This window comes from Diceros bicornis, unplaced genomic scaffold (assembly GCF_020826845.1).
Source record: "Diceros bicornis minor isolate mBicDic1 unplaced genomic scaffold, mDicBic1.mat.cur scaffold_56_ctg1, whole genome shotgun sequence".
Lineage (NCBI taxonomy): Eukaryota > Metazoa > Chordata > Mammalia > Perissodactyla > Rhinocerotidae > Diceros > Diceros bicornis.
Window position 1 is genome coordinate 423,212 of NW_026691440.1, and position 24,641 is coordinate 447,852.

The window sequence follows — 24,641 nt, forward strand, 5'->3', positions numbered from 1 at the left end:
CGTGCCCCTCCCCCATGCCCCTATCCAGGATGCACTCACCTCCGTGCTGGTCTCACAGGCCACCTCCTCAGGCTCCTGTGCTAGCAGAGCCTTTAGGGTCAGATTGACCTGGGGTCAAACACACAGCTAGGTCACCTCACAGCCCTGTGACAGGCAAGTTCATGTGGTGTCTTCTCGGAGCCTCAGTTTACTCCATGAAAATTGGAGTCAGTGACTCTGACCTCAGGAGGGTGTGTTGGGATTCAAGCAGGGAGAAGAAGGTGCCTAAAGTGCTTGGACTCAGGAGGTCGCCTGGCTGGGGGAGCCCCAATGCACGACAAGGACTCGATGGTCAAAGCTGGGCTCAAAGCTGGTGAAAAGCAAGGAATTCTAGTCCCCTGTTCACGTCTGGATTGGTCACTTAGAGTAGAGTGACCTTGAATGCTGGGACCACTGGTCATCTGTAAAATGGGGTGCAATCACTCAGGACGCAGAGGGCTCCCTAATAACAGTAACTCCCTCCAATTGTTGCCCAGCTGGGTTTCCTTCAGCTCCTCCTAAACCCACCAGGGCCGCAGGCAGGAACTGGCTGGACATCATGTGGCCGGTAGGGGGTGTAGAGGAGGAGGGAAAAGGGCAGACTGGCCTTCTCCCTGCCCAAGGTCTGTGTCCACCACAGTCTTCATGTCCACAGGACCAGCCAGTCATGGAGCTGGGCCCTGGGATGCAGTCTTTGGACCAGGACAGTGAGGTCGGTGTATATTCAGTGACCCTCACCTCCCCAGGTGTCCAACCTACCCAACTGCGCACCGTTGGCCCACCTGGCTTGTGTGGCCTGTTCCCAGGACGTAGTGGATGTGAGGGTCACCGAGCAGTTGGCTGGGGAGGGGACAGACGAAAGCAGCCATCTCAGGGGACCGTTGTGTTACACATGTGTGCTGCGGGCCTTGTCACCCAGAAGTGCTGTACGCATGGCCCCTCTGTGTGCCTGACCATGGACAGGAGGCCTGGTTGCCCCACAGGAGAGAGGCCTGTGAGACCGTGAGTGTATCCCTGCCACACACATGCGGACTGAGATCCCGGGCCATGTCCATGCTCATCGGGGCTGATGTTGTTCCGTGTCCAACCCTCACAGGAGAGTTGGGAAACTGAGGCCAGGAGAAGTAGGGACAGGCCCTGGGCCCACGAGGTGGGCAGAGTCCAGAGGAGAAGAGAGCATTCCAAGCTCTTAGGCCAGCCTCAACACTTCCAAGGGGTTTGCTTTGGGAATGAGAGCCCCTAAGATCCTGCGGCACCCCTGCCAACACCCCCCCATGTAGGGCCCTTTCCTCTACGCATCCCCACGTGGACACACTCACACACACAAGCATACACACACACTTTGACTGCCCAGTCCTGTGTCAGAAGGGAAGTGCACACTGGGGAGGTGACAGGAGGAAGGAAGAAAGAGGTTGGAGGCAGCTCTGCCATAGGGCAGGGGCATCCGGTCCCCTAGCCACATGCCCAGGCCCATAGCATGAAGGGGAGAGATGCCAGACTGGTGTGCAGGGGGTCCCCAAGTTGCACAGGGAGATGCAGGGGTTGGGGCCATCCCTAGAGCAGCCTGCAGAGAACCAGGTCTGGCGTCCTGTGTCCACCACTCTGGGCACCGGGAACTAGGATGTGACCCCCTAGGGGGGAGGGGCTACAGGAGAGAAGGCCTGATCTTCGGCCTCTGTAATTGGGGTGCATAGATGGGGTGACTCTCAGGGTCCCACAGGCTTGTAGACGAGTCTATTGACCTTCTTTCTCCATCCATGACCCACTGTTCTCTGAGTCGTTGTAAAATGCATTCCATTCCCTCGAGGTCTTGCTTTGCAGAGGGCAGCCTGAGACCTTGGGGACTGGGGACCCAGGCAGTGCAGAACATGGTAGAGCACTGGTCGACTTGTCTGGGGACCAGGAACAAGGCTATCCTTGTCGGAGCCTCGGGGTCCTCCTTTGGAAGTGAGGTGGAGTCATTGCCCTGGCTGGGGTGAGGAGGCCTTGTGAGTCAACTGGACACACCAGGGCCAGTGGAGTGAAAACGGGGAGCAAGAGAGGATTCTGAGGTCCCTCACGTCACTCCTGGAGCCTGCAGGTCCTGCTGCTTTGCACCCTCGTGCCTGGTGGAACCACTGCCTTGAGGACCCCAAACAAAGAAAGGTGTGTGTTTTGCGTTCTGCTTTCCTGCGTGGGGCTGCAAGGCTGGGGCTGACCACCAGGGGTGTCCTGTGTCCACTCGTGCTCAATGGAGCAAGTGGAGCAGGGAAGGGATGCCCAGGGCTCGTTCTGGGTGTTCCCCTGTCTAAAGCAACAGGCACCTTTGATCACTGATATCCACGTCCACAATGGGAGCTGATCAGAGGCGGGAGGGGACTCTGAGATCCTCTCATGATTCTGTCAGCTACTGTGGCCCCAGCACTCACTCTGAGCAGGGCCCATGTTAGTCCTGAGGGCAGTGCTGAAAGCACCCACATGGTCCCTGTCCTCCAGGAGCTCACAGCCTGGAGGTGGAAGGGACAAAATCATGATCAAATCCATGCGAAAAAGAAGAGCAGGTGATACAGGGCAATGAAGCAGGGTGCTGGAGGGAGGGAGGGCCTGGAGCCCCTAGGTGGGTGTAAAGGGCCCCCCTGGGGACATTTGTGCCCTGAGCAGAAGGACAAGAGGAACCAGCCCTGCATCTGTCTGCAAACATCGTGCTGGGGGGAAGCTCAAAAGCACAGAGACTTGGAGGCAGAAGAGAATTTGACGAGAGAGGAGGTGAGAAAAGAGCCAGTGTGGCTAGAGTGAGCTGAGGAGGAGAGAAGTGAGGGAGAGACGATGGTAGGGCCAGACACAGGCTTGGAAGGAGGTACTAGCTGTCTATGCTGGGTGACAGCTTTAGCCTCACTTAGCACTTACGAGACCTGTCATTGAGCATCTGACAGTGTCTCTACCAGGGTCCAGGCTCAGGTCAGCTGGGAGGCTCCCTGTCAAGGTCTAGCAGGAGGCTGGGGCTGTGTTCTCAACTGAAGCTCGATAGAGGCAGGAGCCATCTCGGAGATCATTCACAAGTATCGGGGCAGTGGTAGGATTCAGTTTGGATGGGGGGTTTCAGGCCTTTTCTGTCTGTGGGCCGGGACCCTCTGCCAGTTCTTTGCATTAGGGGGTGCCATAGGGAAGCAAGCTCATAATATCTGATCTGTCTTCTCCTGAATAGTGGATCAGAGAGACAGAAAGTGAGAGAGAAAGAGAGACAGAGACACACAGAGATAGAAAGATGGGTAGGAGAGACAAAGAGAGGAGACTCAGACAGAGACAGGGATACAGAGAGGAGAGACAAAGAGAGAGACGGAGAGACAGGGAGAGACCAAGAGATATACAGACAGCCAGAGACACAGAGACAGGGAGACAGAGACAGAGAGACAGAGACAGAGAGATAGAATGAACACAGGAGAGACAGAACCAGGCAGAAGTCACAGACTTTTCATTAAGCCGACCGTGGAAGTGACATCCCATCATTCGGCCCTATTCTGTTGGTTAGAAGCCAGCCGCAAAGTCCATTCTCATTGAGGAGCGGGGATTACATAGGATGTGTGCCTAGGAAGTGGGAACGCTGGGGCCACTGTGTGGGCTGCCCACCACATAGGCTGAGATGACCGCCACTCAGGTACTTGGACCTGAGTCTAAACATAACAGGAGGCCCTGGAGGGTTGCGAGCCAGAAGGAGATGATGTCTGAACGTCATTTCATTTCAACCCTCCCTAGGGACACTGGGAAACAGGCAAGAGGGGAAGTGCCTCTCCCAGACGCCCAGCAGACCCAAGCCTCTTTGCATTGTATTCTCTGCCACAGCCAGCCCTTTCTGTAATCCTTGCACTGCCAAGTCTGTGCAGGAGCTACGTGTGGGAGCAGCCCACGGGATTCACAGACTCTGAAGGGATCTCTAGGTCTATACACCTGATGACATCCCTAGGAAGTAGATGCTAGAATGACCCCCACTACACAGAGAGGGACATGAACACAGGAGAGACCCTGAGAAGGGAGGCCCTGAACGGCGCAGGGTTGTCCAGGGTGACATCACTGGCAAGAAGCAGGAGCGGGACTGAATTCAACTCTGTGTCCTCAAAGCTGGGGCCCTGGTTGTGTCCAGACCTCCCCAGAGGCTGTGGGGTGGACTGTGTTGGTGTGACTGTGTCTGGACAGGGTATGGAGATGGAGAGTGAGCAGTCAGCAGCCCGGGGGGCCCTTAGGAAGGTCTTGTGTGAGGAGGAAGCTTAGGTAAGGGGATCCCAGGAAGTGACCTCACAGAGCCCAACAGAACTTGGAACCCTGGTAACTAGGCACCCACATCCTAAACACAGCCCCCAAGCGAGCTCACTTCTCTAGCACTTGTCTAGAAGGAGCAACATGTTTAGTTGCTGCTTCCCAATGACCAGGGGCCAGAGCCCCAGGAAAGCCCCCAAAGACTGATGCAGATGCTGGTGCCCCTCTCACGGCCGACTGCTCTGGCCGTTTACCCGGAGGGACGGAAAGGTAACACCGGGAGGCCCAGGGAAGGCCATTCCAAACCAGGCTACCACTGTGGTTCCATCTGAGCAGCCCTACATCACCTCCCCATGTGTGCCTGGAAGGGCGGGTTCATGTGGGTGGACCACCGTGACCAGGAGCAGTCGGTGAGGTGTTAGAAGCCTGGGGGGGTCAGTCAGGTTCAAAGCCCAGGTCAAGGCCAGCTGGGTGGGACGTGGAGTGTGGGGGTGGCGCCCTTCTGCCTGAGGTTTATTACAAGCCCCTGAGGTGTAGGTCTTTCCTCAGGGGTGGAATACTGTGCAGACACAGGTGTTTGCCTGATCTGGGAGAATTAGGTCCAGAGGGCAGAAGCAGCAGCAAGGACAGCTGGGCAGGGCTCTGATGCCTCTGGGACAGAGCCAGTCACTGTCTTTGCAGAGCTCCAGACAGGAGATCAGCGTGGAGCTGGTGGAAGGGGATATCCCATCCATCTCCCCGATGGAGGCACCGGAGTCCCACAGGACTGGATCAGCAGCTACCGGGAGAGGGTCTGTAGTGACAGTGATAAAACCCACAGAACCACCAGAGGACCCAGCTTAAATCCCGGGAGAACAATCATATCCACCATGTCCTGCAGCAGACCAGGAGGCAGCTGAGGCCCCAGCCTCCGTGCAGGGAGCACCATCCCCTGCACAGGCTCCTGTAGGATACCAGGAGGCAGAAGAGGCCCAAACCTCTGTGCAGGGAGAGCCATCGCCTGCACAGCCTCCTGAAGGAGACGAGGAGGCAGCTGAGATCCCTGCCTCCGTGCTGGGGCAGACATCTCCTGCACAGCCTCCTGCAGGACTCCAAGAGGCAACTGAGGGCTCAGCATCCAAGCAGTGAGAGCCATCCCATGTACAGGCTCCTGCAGGAAAAAAAGGAGGCAGCTGAGGCCCCAACCTCCGTGCAGGGAGAGCCATCCCCTGCACAGTCTCCTGCAGGAGACCAGGAGGCAGCTGAGGCTCCAGCCTCTGTGCTGGGAGAGCCATCCCCTGCACAGTCTTCTGCAGGACACTGGGAGGCACCTGAGGCCCAAACCTCTGTGCAGGGAGAGCCATCCCCTGCCTGGGCGCCTGCAGGAGACATTGAGTTAGCTGAGGCCTCAGCCTCTGTGCAGGGAAAGCCATCCCCTGCACAGGCTCCTGCAGGAGAAGAGGAGTCAGCTGATGGCCCAGCCTCCGTGCAGTTAGAGCCACGCCTTGCACAGGCTCCTGCAGGAGACGAGGAGGCAGCTGAGGCCCCGGCCTCTGTACAGGGAGAGCCATGCCCTGCACAGGCTCCTGCAGGAGAATGAGAGGCAGCTGAGGCCCCAGCCTCCGTGCAGGGAGAGCCATCCCCTGCACAAGCTCCTGCAGGAGAACCGGAGGCAGCTGAGGCCAATCTCTGCAGCCTGGGAGAGCTGGTCTGGGAACCTCCCTCATTAGAACCTCCAGTCCCACCTGTTCCACCTACTCCCTTACCACAAATTTCCTTCGCCACCCTCCTAATTGTTTCTCTATTTCATGTTTCCTTTCATTGATTTTTTTTATTGTTTATATCTTGATTATTTAAAATAAATTTCACTTTCGTCGTTTAACACTTTACTGTTTTACATTTTAAATTGTACACTTCATGAGCATTAAGTACATTCACAATGCTGTGCATCCATCACCGCTGTATGGGTTTAGAATATTTCATTCTCCAGAAGAACACCCTGTTCTAAAAGCACTCACTCCCACTTTCTCCCTCAGGCCCTGGCAACCCCTAATCTGTTTTCTGTCACTGTTTTTTTTTTTTAATCTGTTCTGCATGTTTCCTATAAGTGAAATCATGCCGTAGGTAGCCATGTCTGTCTGCCCATTTATTTTCACACGGCCTGATAGGTTTTCCTTTTGTTTTTATTTGAAATAGAATTTCTCTAATTTGATAGGAAAATCCCAGATGGAGTCTAGACTTGATGTATCAAAGAAAGACCTTTTGGTACATATGTGCATAATCTTGGGGTACAGACTGCTGTTCTAAGTGGGACACCAGAGCCAGAAGCCACACACGAAACACGTTGCGCTTCCTGCTGCCAAAACTAAAACAAGAAAGGGTAGAAAGCTGGAAAGACAAAACACAAACCAGCAAGTATTCCTCATAACACAAGACCAGGGAAAGGTTATGCATCCTTGTGGTCCAAAAAAATGCTCGAAAGTCAGAGTTCTAAAAAGAGATAAAGAGCAAACACATTGAACGCCAACGAGACGTGATACACAGGGGCAGCATGTGTCAGAGAAGCTCGAGCTCCCCAAGGAGGAGACGCGCACATGGAGAGGGCACTGGGCCCCATCAGACGGGCAGGGTTCCAGTGTCGCGCACACTGTGGAGAGGGCACAGGGCCCCATCAGACGGGCAGGGTTCCAGTGTGGTGATGACAAGCCCTGGTGACAATGTGAGGAAGCAGAGGCCCCAGTAGACCCCTAGTGACAAGTGTTAAAGGACACTCCTCTCTGGAGACCAGCCTGCAGGACACATCGCAGTCCCCAGGGGCACTCCTGTGGCGGCGGTGCTGATCCCTGGACTTCATCCCACAGAAATTCCTGCCCAACTTTTCAAAGATGTATTTTCCAGACTATTCATCACAGCACTGGTTGCAATAGCAAGCAATTGGAAGGAGTGCTACTGTCCATGGCGAGGCGATGGGATCCATTTGTCCCATCTGTAAGACCACGTATATGTGATATCAGCCGGGAGACACGCATCTACGAAAATGAATCTGTGTGTGAGAGAGAGACAGAGATAGACAGACACAAAGAGAGAGACAGAGCCAGAGAGATATGCACCAAATAGTCCATGGGGTTCACCTCTGGGGATGGGAATTGCCACTCACTTCTCTTCTCCTTTAGGGGCCTGCGTGATGTTTCAACTTGATAAAATGTGCCTCTATTCCTCTTATAATTCTAACAAGATTAAAATCACATGGTTAATGTTATCCATTTATCACTCATCTTTGGACTGAAGTACATTATTTAGTTTTTCTTTGTAAAGGTTTTTATTACAAAGACAGTGAACGTTTATTAGAATAAAAGAATGAATTCTAAGGGAATTAAGAATTAAGTGGAAACTGAGGAGTGCCCTTAACAGGCAGTGTTCACCGTTTCAGTCCTTTGCCTTTGTATGCACGTGTGTGTGCACGTGTGTGCATGTGCCCATTCAGCTGTGTGCATCTGTATGCACATAGGTATGTCTATGTGCAAGTGTGTGTGTGTGTGTGCACTTGCGGCTATCTTGTGGGAAGGACTTCAGGGAGTGTGCTCTTCTGGAACCTGATTTCCCCAGGGCTGGACCCTGGCCAGTGAATCCTCTTCCTCCTCTGCGTCGGCCTCAGAATTTCCTAAGAGCCTCTGCTGGGCAACACGGATCATTTCTGATTTTTCACTCCCGTCAGCATGCTGAAAGGAAAACCTGCATCCATAAATCTCTACTTCTTTAGGACCGCTCCCTAGAGGTGGAGATTCTGGCTCATAATGTAAACATGATGTTAAGGTGTTGGGCACAGTCTCTGACACCCAAGGTCTCCTTCTACGCTGTGATCTTCTTTGGGAACAGGGAGTTCAGAGACCCTGAAGCAGAGACCTGAGGGAGGGAGGGAGAAGGAGGAGCAGCTAGGATGCAGGGGATGAAGGTACCTGGGGTGACCTGCCCAGCTGGAAGGCACCGCTCCTGTTCCTTCTGTCCCTACCACTCCCCTCACCCCTGGCCCCGCACCTAGCACACCTGACTCCGCTTTGGCCTTGCCCATGCCCCTCCTGCTCCCTAACTCACCTGAGCTGAGCAGCCTGGCCTGCCATCCAGGACAGATGATGATGAGGGTCTGGACACTCCTGCCTGCTCCCTCTCCCTCCAAGCAGAGAGCCCCATCCTCAGTAGGGAAAGCACATCTAGGGCAGTGCAGTGAGTCACAGGGACCTCCTTGAACATGCTCCCTCCACGGGGAGTTCTCAGTTGCAACAGCAGGACCCACTGGAGCTTGTGTGAGCAGAAGTGACTTTGACAAGACACAGTGGAGGTGTCATAGAAGGTGCCAGAAGGTCAGAGCACAGGGCTGGAGGCTTTGGAGAAGGTCATTGTGCCCAAAGCACACCTCAGGGTCTTCCAGGAGTGATGGCTGCCTCAGGCACTGTGCCAGCCCCAGCCCACATATCCAGCACATTCAGCCTCTGCGATGGAGGGGCCCTGCTCAGTGGGGATGAGCGAGAGAGCCCTGGTGACCTCGGAGAGGCACTGCCATTGGAGCCTCGGTTTCCTCACCTGTGAAGTGGGGTGGCAGCCGAGCTTTCACGGTGGTGTCAGACAAGTTCGCTGAGGCTGCACCTGGAGTGCCCTGCACCTTCTCAGATCTCAACAGCTACTAGCTCTACTGAAGAGGAATCACGGGAGGAGAGATGGGGCTGGGTCCTGGATCCCCACCTGGCTGGCTGACTGCCGTGGGACGAGATGGGGTGGAGAAAGGCATTCCAGAGGAACAGCGGAGTCAGAGCGAGTAGGGCATGCCTGGTGGGAGATCAGAGTGGGCAGAAGAGAAGGGCCCCAGGGGGCTCTCAGTGGGGTGACATCAGCAGGAACAGCTCACGGTGATGAGCACTTACCGGGGCCTCTGTTCTCCTCTTCAGCTATCTCCATGAATCCTCCCCACAACTCTTTGGGGGAGGAGCAATTATTGTCTTCATTTCACTGATGAGGAAACTGAGGCTTAAAGAGACTTGCTCCCTCTGTGCCCTGCAGAGTGGCAGAGCCGGGATTTGAACCCAGTGCCTCTTAGACCCCATGGGGCCTGCCTGAGAAGGGCTCCCCCATGCTGAGGGAGGGACCTCTTTTCCCTAAAGTTCTGACAAGTTTTGGTCCTGATGCCCACAGAGACCTTACTCTGCGGGGGGATAGGCTGGTCCTTGGTACTGGGAGAGCCCACAGCGCCCACGGCTGGCCATTCCCCGGCCACCATACCCAGCCCCAGGCAGACGGAGTGGCCCTGTCCGTTTAGTTCAGTGATGGCTGGAGGCCAGAAGGGTGCAGGCCCCAGGGAGGCCAGGACCCCGGAGCCCGAGGAGGCCGCAGTGCAGGACAGTGGTTTGGAATGATCCAAAGTCAGAGAAACAGGGGTACTAGTCCCTGCTCAGCCTCTTTCTAGCTGGTAATGCAGGTAAGGCTCTCAGCCTCAGTTTCCTTATCTGTACAATGAGGAAATAACTTGGCCTCCTGATGGGCTGTTGGGAGACTTCCCTGCGGAATGGCTTGAGCATCTCTAGCCTGGTGCCTGGAGCATGTTAAGAGCCCCCTGCCAGGCTGTCACAGTGGTCCTCCAGGGCGCAGGGTCTGGGAAGTCCCTCCTCAGGTTCCCTTCCTGCTGCCCTGCTCCCGGGAACATTCAGCAATTTTTGAGGAGGAGCTGAAGAAGATCCAGGACCACACTGTGTTGCAGGTGACGGAGGCTCAACGCTGGAAGGACAACTGGACATGCTCCATGCGACGGTGCAGGGCTTGTGCTGTGACACCCTGTGAGCCCAACACAGATAAAGGCTCCTCTTGTGTGGATCCAGCTTCTGTGGTTTATTCACTTACTGCTTCATTCACCCAGTCATTCCTTCACTCATTCCTTCACTCACTCACTCCTGCACTCATGTACTCATTCATGCATTCGTTCATTGTTTCCCTCACTCATTCAGCCAATACGATCTGGTCCCTGCCATGGGCTGAGCACTGTAACTTCACCAGTGAGTATGACCCGACGTGGTCCCTGCCCACCTGGAGCTCACATCCACTGTGTGACCTGAAAGAGGGCTGTCCCTCGGGTTAGCAGGGGTGATGAGCACCAGGAATCCACTTCTGAAAGTAGAGGCCACCCATGCAAAGAGAAGAACGGAGAAAACCCATGCTTGGCACTTCATCGACAAAAAAAATAATTAAAAGTTAAGAAAAATAAAGATATCCTATATTTAACAAAATGTGGGTTCTAATCACAAGTGTGCACTCATTCCTACAACCAACGAGAAGTAATCCAGAGTGGACTGGGTATTTGTAACACATTTTTCTGGCCAATAATAGTATTTCAGTAAACCTGTTCCAGGGCCTCACGATTTTTCTAAGGCCTCTGTGATCCTCCAACGCTTAAATCTTTCTCCTTGGAAGCCTCTGTCCTGTCAGCCTCCTTGTCGAATGGCTCTTCCACTGTTTGGGGGCCTACCCTGCACGCCCACACTCGTCAGTGACTCTCCAAGTTTTTTGGACAGGCTGCCCGCATTTCTCCCTCAGCCTCAAGAGCTTCTGTTTCTTTGGCAAGGTTGGTGTTTTCACTGAGTGATCATCTGACATCCTTCTTTGCAGCGGTTTGCATCTTCCCACGCTGTGTCTCCTCTGACGACTCCGGGAGGCAGGCCTTTTGTCCCCATCTTACAGATGAGGAAGCTCAAGTCCTGAAGGCTGGACGACCTGCTCCAAGTCGCTTCCAGTGTGGAATCTCGGCAGGGTTTGGGCACAAAGTAGACAAGGATGTAGGGCAAGTGGTTTGTTTGCAGGTGATGGAGGAGGCCCGAGGGAGGCCAAGGGGAAGGGAGCATGGAGGAGGTGAGCCAGTGCGGGGCCTGACAAGGGAGCACTGAGGTGAGCATCCATCCTAGTCCTGTTGGGAGACGAGATCCCACCCGGACTGGCTCTGTCCCCGTGGGTGGAGGGTTTACCCCGGGTCATGAAGGCTTCTGTGCTACAGGCTGGCACAGGCTTGCAGGAGAGGAAGCTCCCGGTGCAGGAGAGAGCCCTCAGGCAGAGAGTGGATGCAGGTGCTCCAGGGGGACACTGTGGACCTGCTGGGGACTGGCTCCCAGGGACTGCAGGGACTCAAGTGGGCTGAGGGAACTGAAGGGCAGCAGCAGCAATGTCTGCAGGGGGGATCTGCACACATGTCCCACACTTATGCCCCCAGAAAGGCTGCTCTGCATGGCATTTCTCCTCCCAGATGCGTAGTTGGCCCAAACCGCCCCTCCACTCCACACTCCCAATTCCTTTCCACTCATCTCAGGTTACTAGAAATTCAGAATATTTTAGTTGCTGTTGGAGCCCAGAGACTTTTGTTTGTCCTGCCCATGTTCTAACATTGCTGGCTTTTTAAAGATCTCAGGGCTTTGACTCCAAAACAGCAAGATGCTGAGGATCCCAGACAGCTTTCTGGAAGCAAGACTTTATGCTTTGCAATACTGCAATCCCACCAGCTCTTCTCAAAATCCCTCCAGGACACAGACTCACAATCTTGGGTCCTCAGATTGCTGAAAGGATGCGCCTTCAGAAAGTGATCGGTGTGAGGTGGCAGGACACACCGAATGGTGGAGTGAGGAATTCAGCCAATCCTCTTTCCGGAAGCCATGGTCACACCGGAAGCGCTGTCAGAAAACAACCTCTGGGAAGAGACCAAAGACATACAACCAACTGAGGAGCATTTGAAGCTGAGGGAAGAACAGTGAGAGTCGTGGTGTTTTTGCCCGGGGCAGGTCCTGTCCCCACCCCCTCAGTGTGACGGCCCTGTGAGCAGCGCAAGCCTGAAGGGGGGTGGTTTCACTGTCAGAGGTTGTCCACTTGATGTCGCCATGGGTGGACAAAGCCCGGCCCCTAAGCATTTCTGGAAACAGTAGCCATCTCAGTGGCAAGCTGACGTGGCAAGTCAACTTTGCAGCCGCCTGAGGTTGGATCTAGAACAGAGCAGCGAATCAGCCAGGAAAGTGAGACGGACAACCACACAATGAGACAGACACAGCGGCCTTGATGGGCTGCACATGACCCCAGGGGGTCTGAAATGTTGTGTGCTTGTGCAGGCCTGTGCCCAATCAGGAGAGACCAGGAAGATGGGCATTGTGGGGAAGCTTAGAGACCTTCCACCAGCCTAGGCCCTGCCCCCAGGTGTTGCTGCCTCCCAGGAAGTCCAAGTTGACTGAGGGGACAATGCCCAGCCCTGTCGAAGTTCCCTGTCCACTCTGGGGCTCCCATGGAGAGAGGCCTTCCCACCTGCAAACTTCTCCCCAGGTCTTCTTCAGAGACTGAAACGAGGTGCTCTCAGAGCAGAGAAGATGGTGAGCAGTGAGGAGAGGCTCCTGAGGAGTTGGCCCACCTGGAGAAGGAAGCAAATGAGCTGGGAGGGTAGAGTGATCCTTGCTTGCTCTGGCCTCAGCCCCCTCAGTGTACATCTCCCTCCTGGAGGGAACAGGAGCCCAGGGAACCCGGGAGAGCACACACCCGGGCCCCGACGAGCAACACTCCCAAGGAGGAAGATCTGAGCTCAACGTAGGATGAGCCCAGGTAGGAAGGGAGCCTTTCACCACCAGGACAATCGAGTCAAGGTCAGTGTGCCCCTGCAGGGATGATCTCCCTGCCTGTTCTATACGTCCCTGTGGACCAATGACAGCTTAGGTATTGGCTTCTGACGAGCAGACTCAGCACAAGTGACAGGACGACCCTTCCCAGATTCCACCACCGAGGCTGTCATTCTCTCTCACTCGCTCTCTTGTGTTCCCTCGACCCTCTCCCTTTGCTCCCCTCTCTCAGTCTGTCTGACCCCTGGACCTGGGGAAATACATGGATGTCCTGAGCTCCCCTATGCAGAGGCCCACACAGAAGAAACCAAGGGAGTGCCCTGGCCAACAGACAGAAAGGAGCCGGGCTCTCAGTGAAGCTGCACCTGATCGAGCCCACAGGAGTTAGCTTGACAGCACATCTCATCATGGTCCAGCCTCAGTGGAGGCCACATCCCCAACCTGGAAGTCACCACGAGCAGAGGCTCCAGCTCAGTTGTGCAGGATTTCTGGTCCACAGAGATGGAGAGAGAGAGAATATTTGCGGTTTAAAGATGCAGGGTGGGGAGCCGTGTTGTCAGAGAGGAGGAGACACCCCACACCATCTCCCAGTTCTCGGGTCTGGCCTGCCCTTCTCCCTCCTCTCCCCTCCAGGCTCTCTGCAGCCACAGTGCCCACCTCTCTAACCTCCTCTGGCCAAACTCACTTCTGCCTGGCTGTCTCCACACCAGCAGTGCCTTCTCCTTGGCATGCTGATCACAGGTGAGTGCAGCGCTGGGTCCTCCTGTCATTCTGGTCACAGCTAATGTCACCTCAGTCAGGCCTTTCAGACACTCCTACCCAGTGAGACCTCAGCTCTCCCTGCAGGACACTCTTTATTTTCATTCCAGTTCATGCTCTTCTCTTTCACGTGTCTCTGATTTTGTGCTTTTGTCAATCTGTCTCCAGACTGAGCTCCTGGTGGGCAGGGACAGCTGGGTAGATTTCAGCACCACCCTTGGGTCCACCAGAGCTCCTGGCCCAGGGTGAGGGCTTGGCACCTGGCTGCTGAATGAACAAATAGGGGCATCTTGAATCCGTCCTTCCTGCTTTTGCTCCACTCAGATGATGAAGAGGAACACTAGTAATAGGAAGTGCAAGTGGGTCCTGAGGCAGGAGGAGGGTCAGCATGACTTCTGCATGACTCCTCCTTTCTCCAATTGCTCCAGCAAAGCTCAGTGGGCACCACTGACACAGGAGGCTGCCACTTGATGGCCAGCACAGGAACTGCAGCCTCAGGCAGGGACAGCACAGCACAGCACCAGGCAGGCATATATTTCTTGTGGAGAAATGCCTATCCACATGCATTGCCCATTTTTCATTGTGCTATTTGTATTTTATTGTCGAAAGGCGAGAACGTATTATGTATTCTCAATAGTAGACCCTTATCAGATATGTAAAGATCTGTAAACATATTCTCCCCTTCTGTGAGTCGTCTTTTCACTTTCTTGATCCTGTCTTTCAACGCACTCAAGTTTTAATTTGATGAAGTTGAATTGATCTGTTTTCCCTTTGGTTGCTTTTGTGTTGGGTGCCATAATTACAAAAACATTGCCTAATCCAGGGCCATGTTTTCTTCCAAGAGTTTTATAGTTTTAGGTCTTACATTTACATCTTTGATGGTAAGAAGATGTAACATTTTTCTATATGGTGTGAGGTAGGGGTTCACCTTTATTCTTTCACATGTGGATATCCACCTGTCCCAGCACTACTTGTTGAAACGATTATTCCCTCCTCATTGTCTTGGCATCTCAAATAATTCTAGAATCTGTGGTTGTTGCAGGTGGTGTGACTCACAGTTCCTCAGAATTTTTCTTTACACGAAGGTTGCTTTTCTCTGGCCTTGTGGACTTTCACCCACTGCATTTGTAGACTGATCATTAGCGAAATAATCATATCACGTATTTTGACTAGTTTTTTCTTTGCTTGCAGTGGGTATGTAAGTCCACACCCTGTTACTCCCTGATGGCTGGGTGGACCACATTGCACCATTGTTCTGGCCTGGATTATCGCTGTATCCTTCTAACTGGGTTCTCTGCCTCTATATTTGACCCACAATCTATCCCCAATGCACCAATTGGAGTGACCCTTTAAAACCAGATGTCACACCCTGACATTGTGAAATCTCTCAAGGGGCTCTCCATTTCTCTCAGGAGGAAAGTTCAAGTCCTTATGCTGGACCTCAAGCACCATACAGTTGGTCCCACACTCTCTCTGACATCATCTTTGGCCAGTCATCCCCTGTACCTCTGCACTCCATTATGCTCCTGGTACATGCCAGACACTCTCCCACCTGTAGACTTGCACTCTATGTTCCTTCCATTTGGAATCCTCTTCCACATGATGATTTCATGCCTCATCTTCTTCACTATCTATAATTCTGTGTTCAAATGTCATCTTGGTGAGGCTGTATTGAACATGTCATTTAAAATATGAACTATCCTCTTGTCCTGACACTCCCTATCCAACTTGTCCCCCTTTTATTTTTCCCCTTAGCACTAACATCCTATAAAATAATATATAATGATAAGAATCAGTGTTCACTCAGGACAGGGAAACCAACCAATAGATTGAGCAGGGACAGTTTATATAATGAACAATTAACCATAAACCTTTAAAGGGAACTATAGAGAATAGCCCAGAATTACAGTAGAGTAGTTAAGAAAGAAACAAATATGGGAGAGGACCCCTTCACCAAGGCTGCCTTCAGGTCTTGTTGGAGAAGGAATGATTGCAACACAGGGATGGTGGAGAAGATTGTCATGTTTCCCAAGGCCAGTACCAGTCCCTGATCAGGGCAGAGCTCAGCAGGTAGGGAACAGCAGGCTGAGACTGGCAAACAGGAAAGCCCTGTCCCATCCCGGGGGCAGGTAGGCTTAGGCTGGGATGTCTACTGGATTCACTGGGATTCCACTTGCAGGGGTGCCACTCATTCTCCTTATTAAGCCATCCAAGGGGATCCACTGAATCCACTGTGGATCACCCACTGTGGGTGAGTCCCTGTAGACACCCTTGAATTGTGCCACTGCTGGTTGTACTGCAGGAGAAAGAAAAAGGAAAGAATGGAAGCACCTTGGAATTAGGAAGGAAGGCCCTTTGTCCTAAACTTTCTCTGACAAAGCTTAACCCCTGCCAGGTGCAAAAGAGAAATGTCTACTGGGTGCAGCTCCATTATTGCAGAACAGACAATAGAGGGCAACACTCTGATGTTGTTACACAGGGGCAATCCATTGATAACTGGCACCATAATTCCCTTATTATTTTGTTTATGTATTCCATGCTTTTACTTCCAACTTGCCTCTATTGCTTTATTTGAAGTAAGATTTTGAAGACAGCATATGGTTGTATCAAGGTTTCTAAAAAAAGGTATTTTGACCCCCCAAAATGCCATTATTAGATCAAAACAACAGAAGAATTAAAAGTACAAAGTAGCTATACTATCAGTATATGCCTTAAGTAAATAGTTTACTGTCAAATTCCTGTTATATAAGAAAGCACCATGCAGTTTCATTTTAATGATGTTAGCCTCAATAATCTAGTATAATAATAAACTCCTTTGTAATGAGTAACTATATAAAATGAAGTTACAATAATTTACAATTCACGTCTGTGACATGACCCAACTACTCTCTACAAGCACCACTGAAATCTTGAGTGATGCTTGGCTACCTTGTTCTACTAGAAATAACGGGAATATTTCACTGCCAACAAATTCTGTTTACCTGCCGTGTAGTTTATAAGGGTTGAATTCTTCTCTACTTGAAAATCACCATTTTCTTCTCTCCATATGGATACCTGTTTAATGGCAGATAGCTTTGCAGCCAGTATAGTTTTTTTCGGGAGAGTCTTATATAAGAAGTCATAAAAAATGGGTATAAATAACTTACACTTAGGCAATTTTTCTTTTTCTTTTTTTTTCCCTGCTTGGAAAGATTTGTCCTGAGCTAACATCTGTTGCCAATCTGCCTCTCTTCTTTCTCCCTTCCCAAAGCCCCAGTACATAGTTCTATATTCTACGTGTAAGTCCTTCTAGTTCTTCTACATGAGTCACCGCCACAGCATAGTCAATGAGAGACGAGTGGTGTGGCTCGCGCCTGGGAACTGAACCTGGGACGCCGAAGCGGAGCGTGCCAAACTTTAACCGCTAGGCCATCAGGGGTTGCTCCAGGAAATTTTTCTGGAAAAATATTGGAATCAAGATGTATGATTTATTTCTAAAAATTTCATAACATACTTTAAAACATGAAATGCTCAACATGTTTAAAAGCACTTTACCACTCAGTTTACCTTAACAAAGATATAGCAAACATTTTGAGAAATATACTTTCAACAGGAAAGTCCAATTGTAGCTTTATGCTTTTGTAGACCACTCCCAATAATGTGGCTTAAAAAATATAACTGTAAGATTCTCTCAAGAAAATGTATTTCATTTCTATAAAAATCGTTCTTTACAGTGTCTCAATGTTTTTTTCCTACTGAGCTTCTCAATGTTCTTTAGGCTTAACAATATAGTAGAATCAAGCTCCTATAATCTAGCTTTTAATCCCACAATCCGGAAAGCTCTATCTCAAGGTCATCAATGACCTCTTAAATCACCGAATAATATTATTCCCATTTTATAAGTGCGAATACTAGGTTTGAAAGAAGTCAAGTTCATGCCCAATATTGTTTAGCTAGTAAGAGGCAGAGCCTAGATATGACTGACTCCTGCTGTCTGATTCTAAAATCCATAAGCATAACCTCTAGGTATACAGCCAAACGTAACACTCTGTATTCTTGCAACAGAATAAATGCATTTGCTTTTTCCTTAATGTCTGTAACACGGTTCTTAACTATTGCAATGCAGTGGTTTCTCGCTTCCTGTAAATGAGAGTGTTCTTCAAAGTACCTTCCTTCCTCTCTGCTCTTCTCTATACATTCCCTCCACTCCCAGTGCTTGAATTCATTTAACAAGCATTTATTTTATTGAGTCCATACAATTCCAGACCCCATGGAAAAACAATGAAAAAAAACCAGTCCCTGGCCTTGAAGGATTTACAGACTATTAGGGGAGAAAGCACTATAAGCAAGTCCAATACTATTTTCAAAAAAAAAATAAGGTTTGAGTCTGCAAAAACACAGAAGGCATTCTATGCCACACAGCACAGGTTTTCAAGCCTTTTCTGAGGAGGACTACAGTTTTTTAAGAAATAGCGTTTAAAATTTCCAAAAGAGCACTCAAGACCTAGAACTTCCCTGATCCACTGTCCCCTTCCCACTAGAAGCCATGTTTTTTCTAAGACTCTTTAGAACATCGTTTGAAAACCACTATATTCTAACATCTTAGTAGTTTTGCCTTTCATGCTTAGGTCTTTAATCTACCTGGAATGGATTTTTGTGTACGGAGTAAAGTAGGATACCAATTTGAATTTTTTCCATACTGATATCTAATAGTCCCAGGACCACTTATAGAAACGCCCCTTCTTTGCCTTCTGCTCTGTAAGAGCACTACTATTAAAAGAAATCAAGTTTCTGGATACACACGGAACTGGATTTGGGTTCTCTACTGTTTTCCACTGGTCTAATACTGTGCTAATACCAAAGTGCTTTAGTTATTATAGCTTTATATATAATAAATCAGGATATCTCATAGAACAAGTCTTCTCACCTTGACCTGCTGCTTAAAAAATATCTTGACTATTCTTAGTCCTTTGTATTTCCATATGTATTTTAGAAAACACACGTAATTTTGAGCTCCCTAATTTCCTGGCAAACTGGTAAAATACCCACAAAACAAATCTAGATCAGTGGTTCTCGACCAGGGCAATTTTAACACCCCCACCTCCCACCCCAGGGACATTCAGCAACGTCTGGAAACATTTTTGGTTGTCACAAAGTGGGGGGTAGGTACTACTGGCCTCTAGTGGGTTGAGGCCTGGGAGATGCTGCTAAGCACCCCACAGTGCACAGGACAGCTGCCACAACAAAGAATTATCCCATTCAAATTTTAATAGTGCCACTTTTGAGAAACCCTGTCCCAAATAAATCAAGGGGCAAATTTGCATGTGCCCATTAAAGGCCAGGGAATGTCTACCAAAAACAATAATTTAATTTTAGAAAAACTGAACTGCCATATGCCAATGAGATTTACCCCAATTCATTAAAAAAAAATCATATTATTTGCATTGACCAAAAGGCTTATCTTCCTGTTCTCTATAGCAGTGACGTTGGCAGGAAGCTTATTGGAGGGGTTAAGTCTTTAAAATACAAAGTTATAAAGAAACAAGACATAGCCAGAAGATATTAAAAAAAAAAACTCATAGAAATCAGTAATAAACAACTCAATAGAAATATGAACAATCTGAATAGACAATTCACTACAAGGAATATTCAAATGACCAATAAACATATATAAAGATTCTCAACCTCATTAGTCACCAGAGAAATATCAATTCAAACTCACGAGAACACCATCCATGCACCAGAATGGCTAAAATTTTAGAAGACTGGACATATCAAGTGTTAACAAGAATGCTGAACAACATAATACCCATATACAACTGGATGTAGTGAAGGGGTTGCATAAACTGGTTCAACCACTTTGGAAAATGTTGGCAGTCTCTACTATAGCTGAACATATCCATACACTATGACCAGCAATGCCATTCCTAGAGATATATCCAACAGAAAATACTTGCCTATTTGCAAAAAAATGAACAAGAATGTTCATAAAAGCATTAAAAGCCCAAAGGAGAAACCATCCAAATGTCTAATAACTGCAGAATGGATTAATAAACTGTGATATGTTCATAGAAGGAAATAATATACCACAACAAGAACTACTACTATATGCAACAACACAAATGAATCCCCAAAATACAATGTTAAGCAAAAGTACGCAGACTCAAGAGTACAGATATCACTCCATTTCTATAAAGAGGCAAAACTCATCAATGGTGACAGAAGGGAGGAGAGCAAATACCTGCGCAGAGAAAGGATAGTGACTAGAAAGAAGCATGAGAAGGGGCTGTAGGGTGTTGGGAATGTCCTATTTTTATCTAGGTGGTAGATACACGAGTGTGTTTACTTTGTGAAAATTCATCAAGCTATACACTTAGGATTTGTATGCTTTTCTGTATTTAGCTTATATCTTATTAAAGAATTTGCTTAAAAATATAAAGAATACAACCCTGATTTACCGCATCTGATGCTTCAAGAGACTATTCTAAACCCTATTCTAGCTCTAACTCACAATGATGTTAAAATGCAAGTTTTGTATATATTGACAACTGATTTTTTACCAAGGCACAAAGGCAATGCAGTGGATAAAGGGTAGCCGTTTCAATAAATGGTGCTGAACAATGAGCTATCCATAGGCAAAATAAATGAACTTGGATCCATACCTCACACCATATACCAAAAATAACTCGAAATGGATTTTAGACTTAATGGTAAAACCTAAAACTATATTTGATAGAAAAACACTTGTATTCAAAATATATAAAGAACTCTCAAAACTTAACAATAAGAAAAAAAAAACAGGCAAAAGATTCGAACAGACATTTTATCAGAGAAGATACACAGATGGCTAATAAGCACACAAAAAGATGCTCAACATCATAAGTTATCAGAGAAATGCTGATTAAAACCACAATGAGATACAACACTACATGCCTATTAGAATGGCTGACAAGACTGACCATACCAAGTGTAAGCAAAGATGTAGAGAAATGGGGACTCTTGGACATTGCTGGTGGGAATGTAAAATGGTATAATGAATAAACCTTTTGGGAAACAGTTTGGAAATTTCTTAAAGAGTTCAACATAAGTGATCCACTCACTCCACTCTTAGGTATTTGCCCATAAAAAGGAAAGCACATGTCCATAACAAAGACTTACATACAAATGTTCATAGCAGCTTTATTTGCAATAGCCCAAAACTAGAAACAACTCACATATATATCAACACGTGACTGGATAAACAATTTGTAGTATATCCACAGAACAGAACATTACTCAGCAACACAAAGGAACAAACTGTTGATGCACACAACATGGGTGAATTTCAAAATAATTATGTTAAGTGACAGAAGCTAGACAAAATCAGTGTACAAATTGTCTGATTCCATTTATATAAACTCTCGAAAATGCAAACTAATCTCTAGTGATAGAAAACAAATCAGTGGTTCTTTGGGGAGAGTAAGTCACAGAGGGGTGGGAAGGAGGGATAACAAAGGTGCATGAGAAAACTTTTGAAGGTAATGGATATGTTCACTATCTTGACACTGACTGAAAGTTTCATAGAGGTACACCTTATGGTGGAGGTCATAACTTATCAAAGCATACCATTTAAATAAATGCAGTTTGTTTTCTCAAGTATATTTCAATAAAGCTTTTCTAAAAATAATACAGGTTGTATATAAATATTGTGAACCAGACTTCCTATAATTAGCTCAAAATCAACTCCATTCATTCACACAACAAATATTTTTCTAGCACCTACTATATGCCAAGCACTCTGCTAGGTTCCAGGGTTCCAATGGTGAGCAAACTGACATGGTTCCTGACCTCATGGAGAACACAGTCTGCTAGGGGAAGCAGAGATTAATAAAAGATGCACACAGACACATGGATAATAAAAACTTCACAGACAAGTGCTGTCAAGGAGACGAACACAGTGAGATGACACAAAATAACAGGGAAACCAAATCTGATCTAACGGAAATGTCAGTATGGCTCCCTCAAAGAAGCGACATTTAAGCAACACCTAATGGAAGAGGAAGATAACAAGTTGAAGATGTAACTTTCCTCCGAAGAGACACTAACACAAGCAAAGGCTCTGAGGCAGAAGAAAGCATGACCCTTTGAAGGAATGGAAAGAAAGTCAAAAGGGCTAAGGGTCAAAACAGTGTAGACAACACTATTGGTCACCTCTCTAGTAACTATTCCATCTCCTCTTCCTCACTCCTAACAGAATCACAGTTGGGTTCCAGCAGCCACCCTCCTCCACACATAGTCATGTGCTTTAGAGAAAGATGACTCTATTCTTGATTTTAGGAAGTGGATACTGTTGAGACTTAAGTCAGTCATGGCCACCTCTTTTCTCCCTGCCAGTGATTAGTTAAAGAATGGCATGAGTGAAAGCAGGAAAAGAAGTTATTGCATGCTCTAAACAAGAGATGGTAGTTTGGACCAGGGAGTTGTCAATGGAGATAGAGATTTGCACGGAGAAATAAGGTAGAGCAACGTGTACACGATGTCTCCTAGGTTTCTGGCTTAGGCAAATAACGATCAATCTTTTCCATATAGTCAAAGCCAGAGAAATATTTTTTAAAAATGAATAGTCTTATGTTATTCTTAATATATTTCTCTTAAATAAACCTAATTAGAACTAGTCAAGGATCATACCTAAAACATATCTCATCCTCATGCAGGATACTGGCTTCAGAAGTTCATGCAGACTTATCAAGAATGAATGAGGCTAACTAGATTTTGTCTTACAATACAAATTAATGTTTTCTAAAATTCTAACCTATAATTAACAATCCTGCCTACAAATAACATCAATTTCTGAATATCATTTATTTTGTCTTGCCTGCTTCAAAAAATGATTTAAGCTAGCAAAATGTCCAAATCAATTAAAAGCCAAACCAAGAATAAAGTAGTCCAAGGATTTCTGACCACTCTTGTGTTACCTAAAATTAATTTCAGAGAAATTAGATGGAGGTACCTAATCAATTATGCTCATCAAATTTATCAAATTAGGTCTCATAACAACAGTAATGAAGGTTCCTGTTACACATACCAACAGACCCAGGCAAAACTATAACCTACCTTGACAAGTTGATGAAGTGCCATTTCTTTCAGAAGGTGGTGTACTTGGACTGTTGAAATGAGGTGAAGTTTTTCGGTCCTCGCCATTGTTTGTAAAATTCTTTGAATGTCACGTACAACGACGTGACAATGGTACTTCAGCTTTTTTGCTTAAGCTTTCATCCGCTGGCTTCCCTAAAAGTGAAAGAACCTCTATTTATAATATTTCTAATTCAAAAAACATTAATCATCCTTTGCAGCTACAGTGAGCAAATTCGATGAGCAACCACTCGAATTTGCCCAGGATTGGGAGGTTTCCCAGGCTGTAAGATTTTCAGTGCTAAACCTGAGAAAGTACCTGGCAAATCTAGACAAGTTGGTCACCCTATCTGTAGCATCAAATTAGGACAGGAGAGAAAGACTTATGATGTCAGAGACATTTATAGAGAAATTATCATCAATTTGCATAACTTACAAAAAGATAATAGTGAAAGATTAATAATGTAATAAAGGCACAACCGCTTGAGTATTCGTTTATATTGAGACTTATTAAAATATCAAGCAGAGAGGATTAAAAGAAAGACCAAAAGTATATTCTTAGTTACTGCTATTTCTTTAAATGAATCATTCTGGATAAAAAGCACTTTATTATATTTTTTTCAAGTCCCAATAATCAAGCTGAATATATCAACCAAATACTCACCACGAAGAAGAGACTGTTGCCACGCTAAAGCAGCACAAAGTAAGACTAAGCTTTTCCCACTTTCTGTAGGGCTCTCCAACAAACAATGCTGCTTACTTTTTAATACTTGGACAATCTATTGACACAAAAACAATAAAAAAAATCAGTAAACAATTTACTTCATTAGGGTCTGTCTCCATCACAAGTACAAACACAACAAGAAGTAAGGTTGTACTTGAGGGAACATAGCAATAGCAGAAGGGAGAATTAGTATTAAGTTCAATCTAGACCTTATGCCTTTATCTTTCTCCCTAAAATTATGTTGGACTTAAAAGCATATAGGCATAAAAGAAATGAACAAAGCAATTTGTGCCTTAATGATGCAAACACCGTCATTTGTGTAAAACAAGAGTACACTAATATCTTGGATGAAAACTTTATGGAGGATACTGTTAGGGGGAGTATAAATCGCTACAACCACTTTGGACAGAAATTAACAATTACTAGCAAAGTTGAAGTTACCCAACACCGGGAAGTCCAGTCCTATGTATATATCCAAAACCTGTCCCACAGGAACATAAGGAAACATGCATAAGAAAGTTCATAGCAGCATTGTTTAGAATTGCAAAAGAATGTAAACAACTTAAATGTCTGTCAAAAGGAAAGTGGATAAAAAAATTCTGGTATATTCATACAATGGAATACTACATAGCAATTAAAATAGATTAACAATCAATAAGGCTACTTCTTAAAAATAATGTTAAGCAACTAAAAACACTTCTGAACAAATATAGGTACAGTATCATATCATTGTACAAAGTTTAAAAACAGGTAAAGTAATGCTCTATATTGTTTACGGATACATACGTATGTAACAAAAGTATAACAACACGTCTAGGAAAGAAAAAGAATAAATTCAGCATACTAGTAATGTTACTTGCAAACAAGGTATAAAGTAAATACGGCAAAATATTAAGATTGAACAACTCTGGAAAGTTGGCTTACTCATTGGTCTATTAATTTTCTAAATGATTGAAACATCTCAAAAAATATGGTGAGAAATATAGTATTCTGTGTAAAAGACAGTAAATACTTTGTAGAAGGTAGTAATTCTGTAAATAGAAGTGCCAAATGAGCTGAGAATAGTTTTCAGAATATTCTCCTTTGCCTACAAACCATATACAGTTTATAGCAATCAGGATTATTTTTCGAAAAGTTACATGTTCTTCCATGAACTCAGCAAATATTTTCAATCCATTTACTATCTGAGAAAATGAATGTAGTCACAGATTCAGTATACG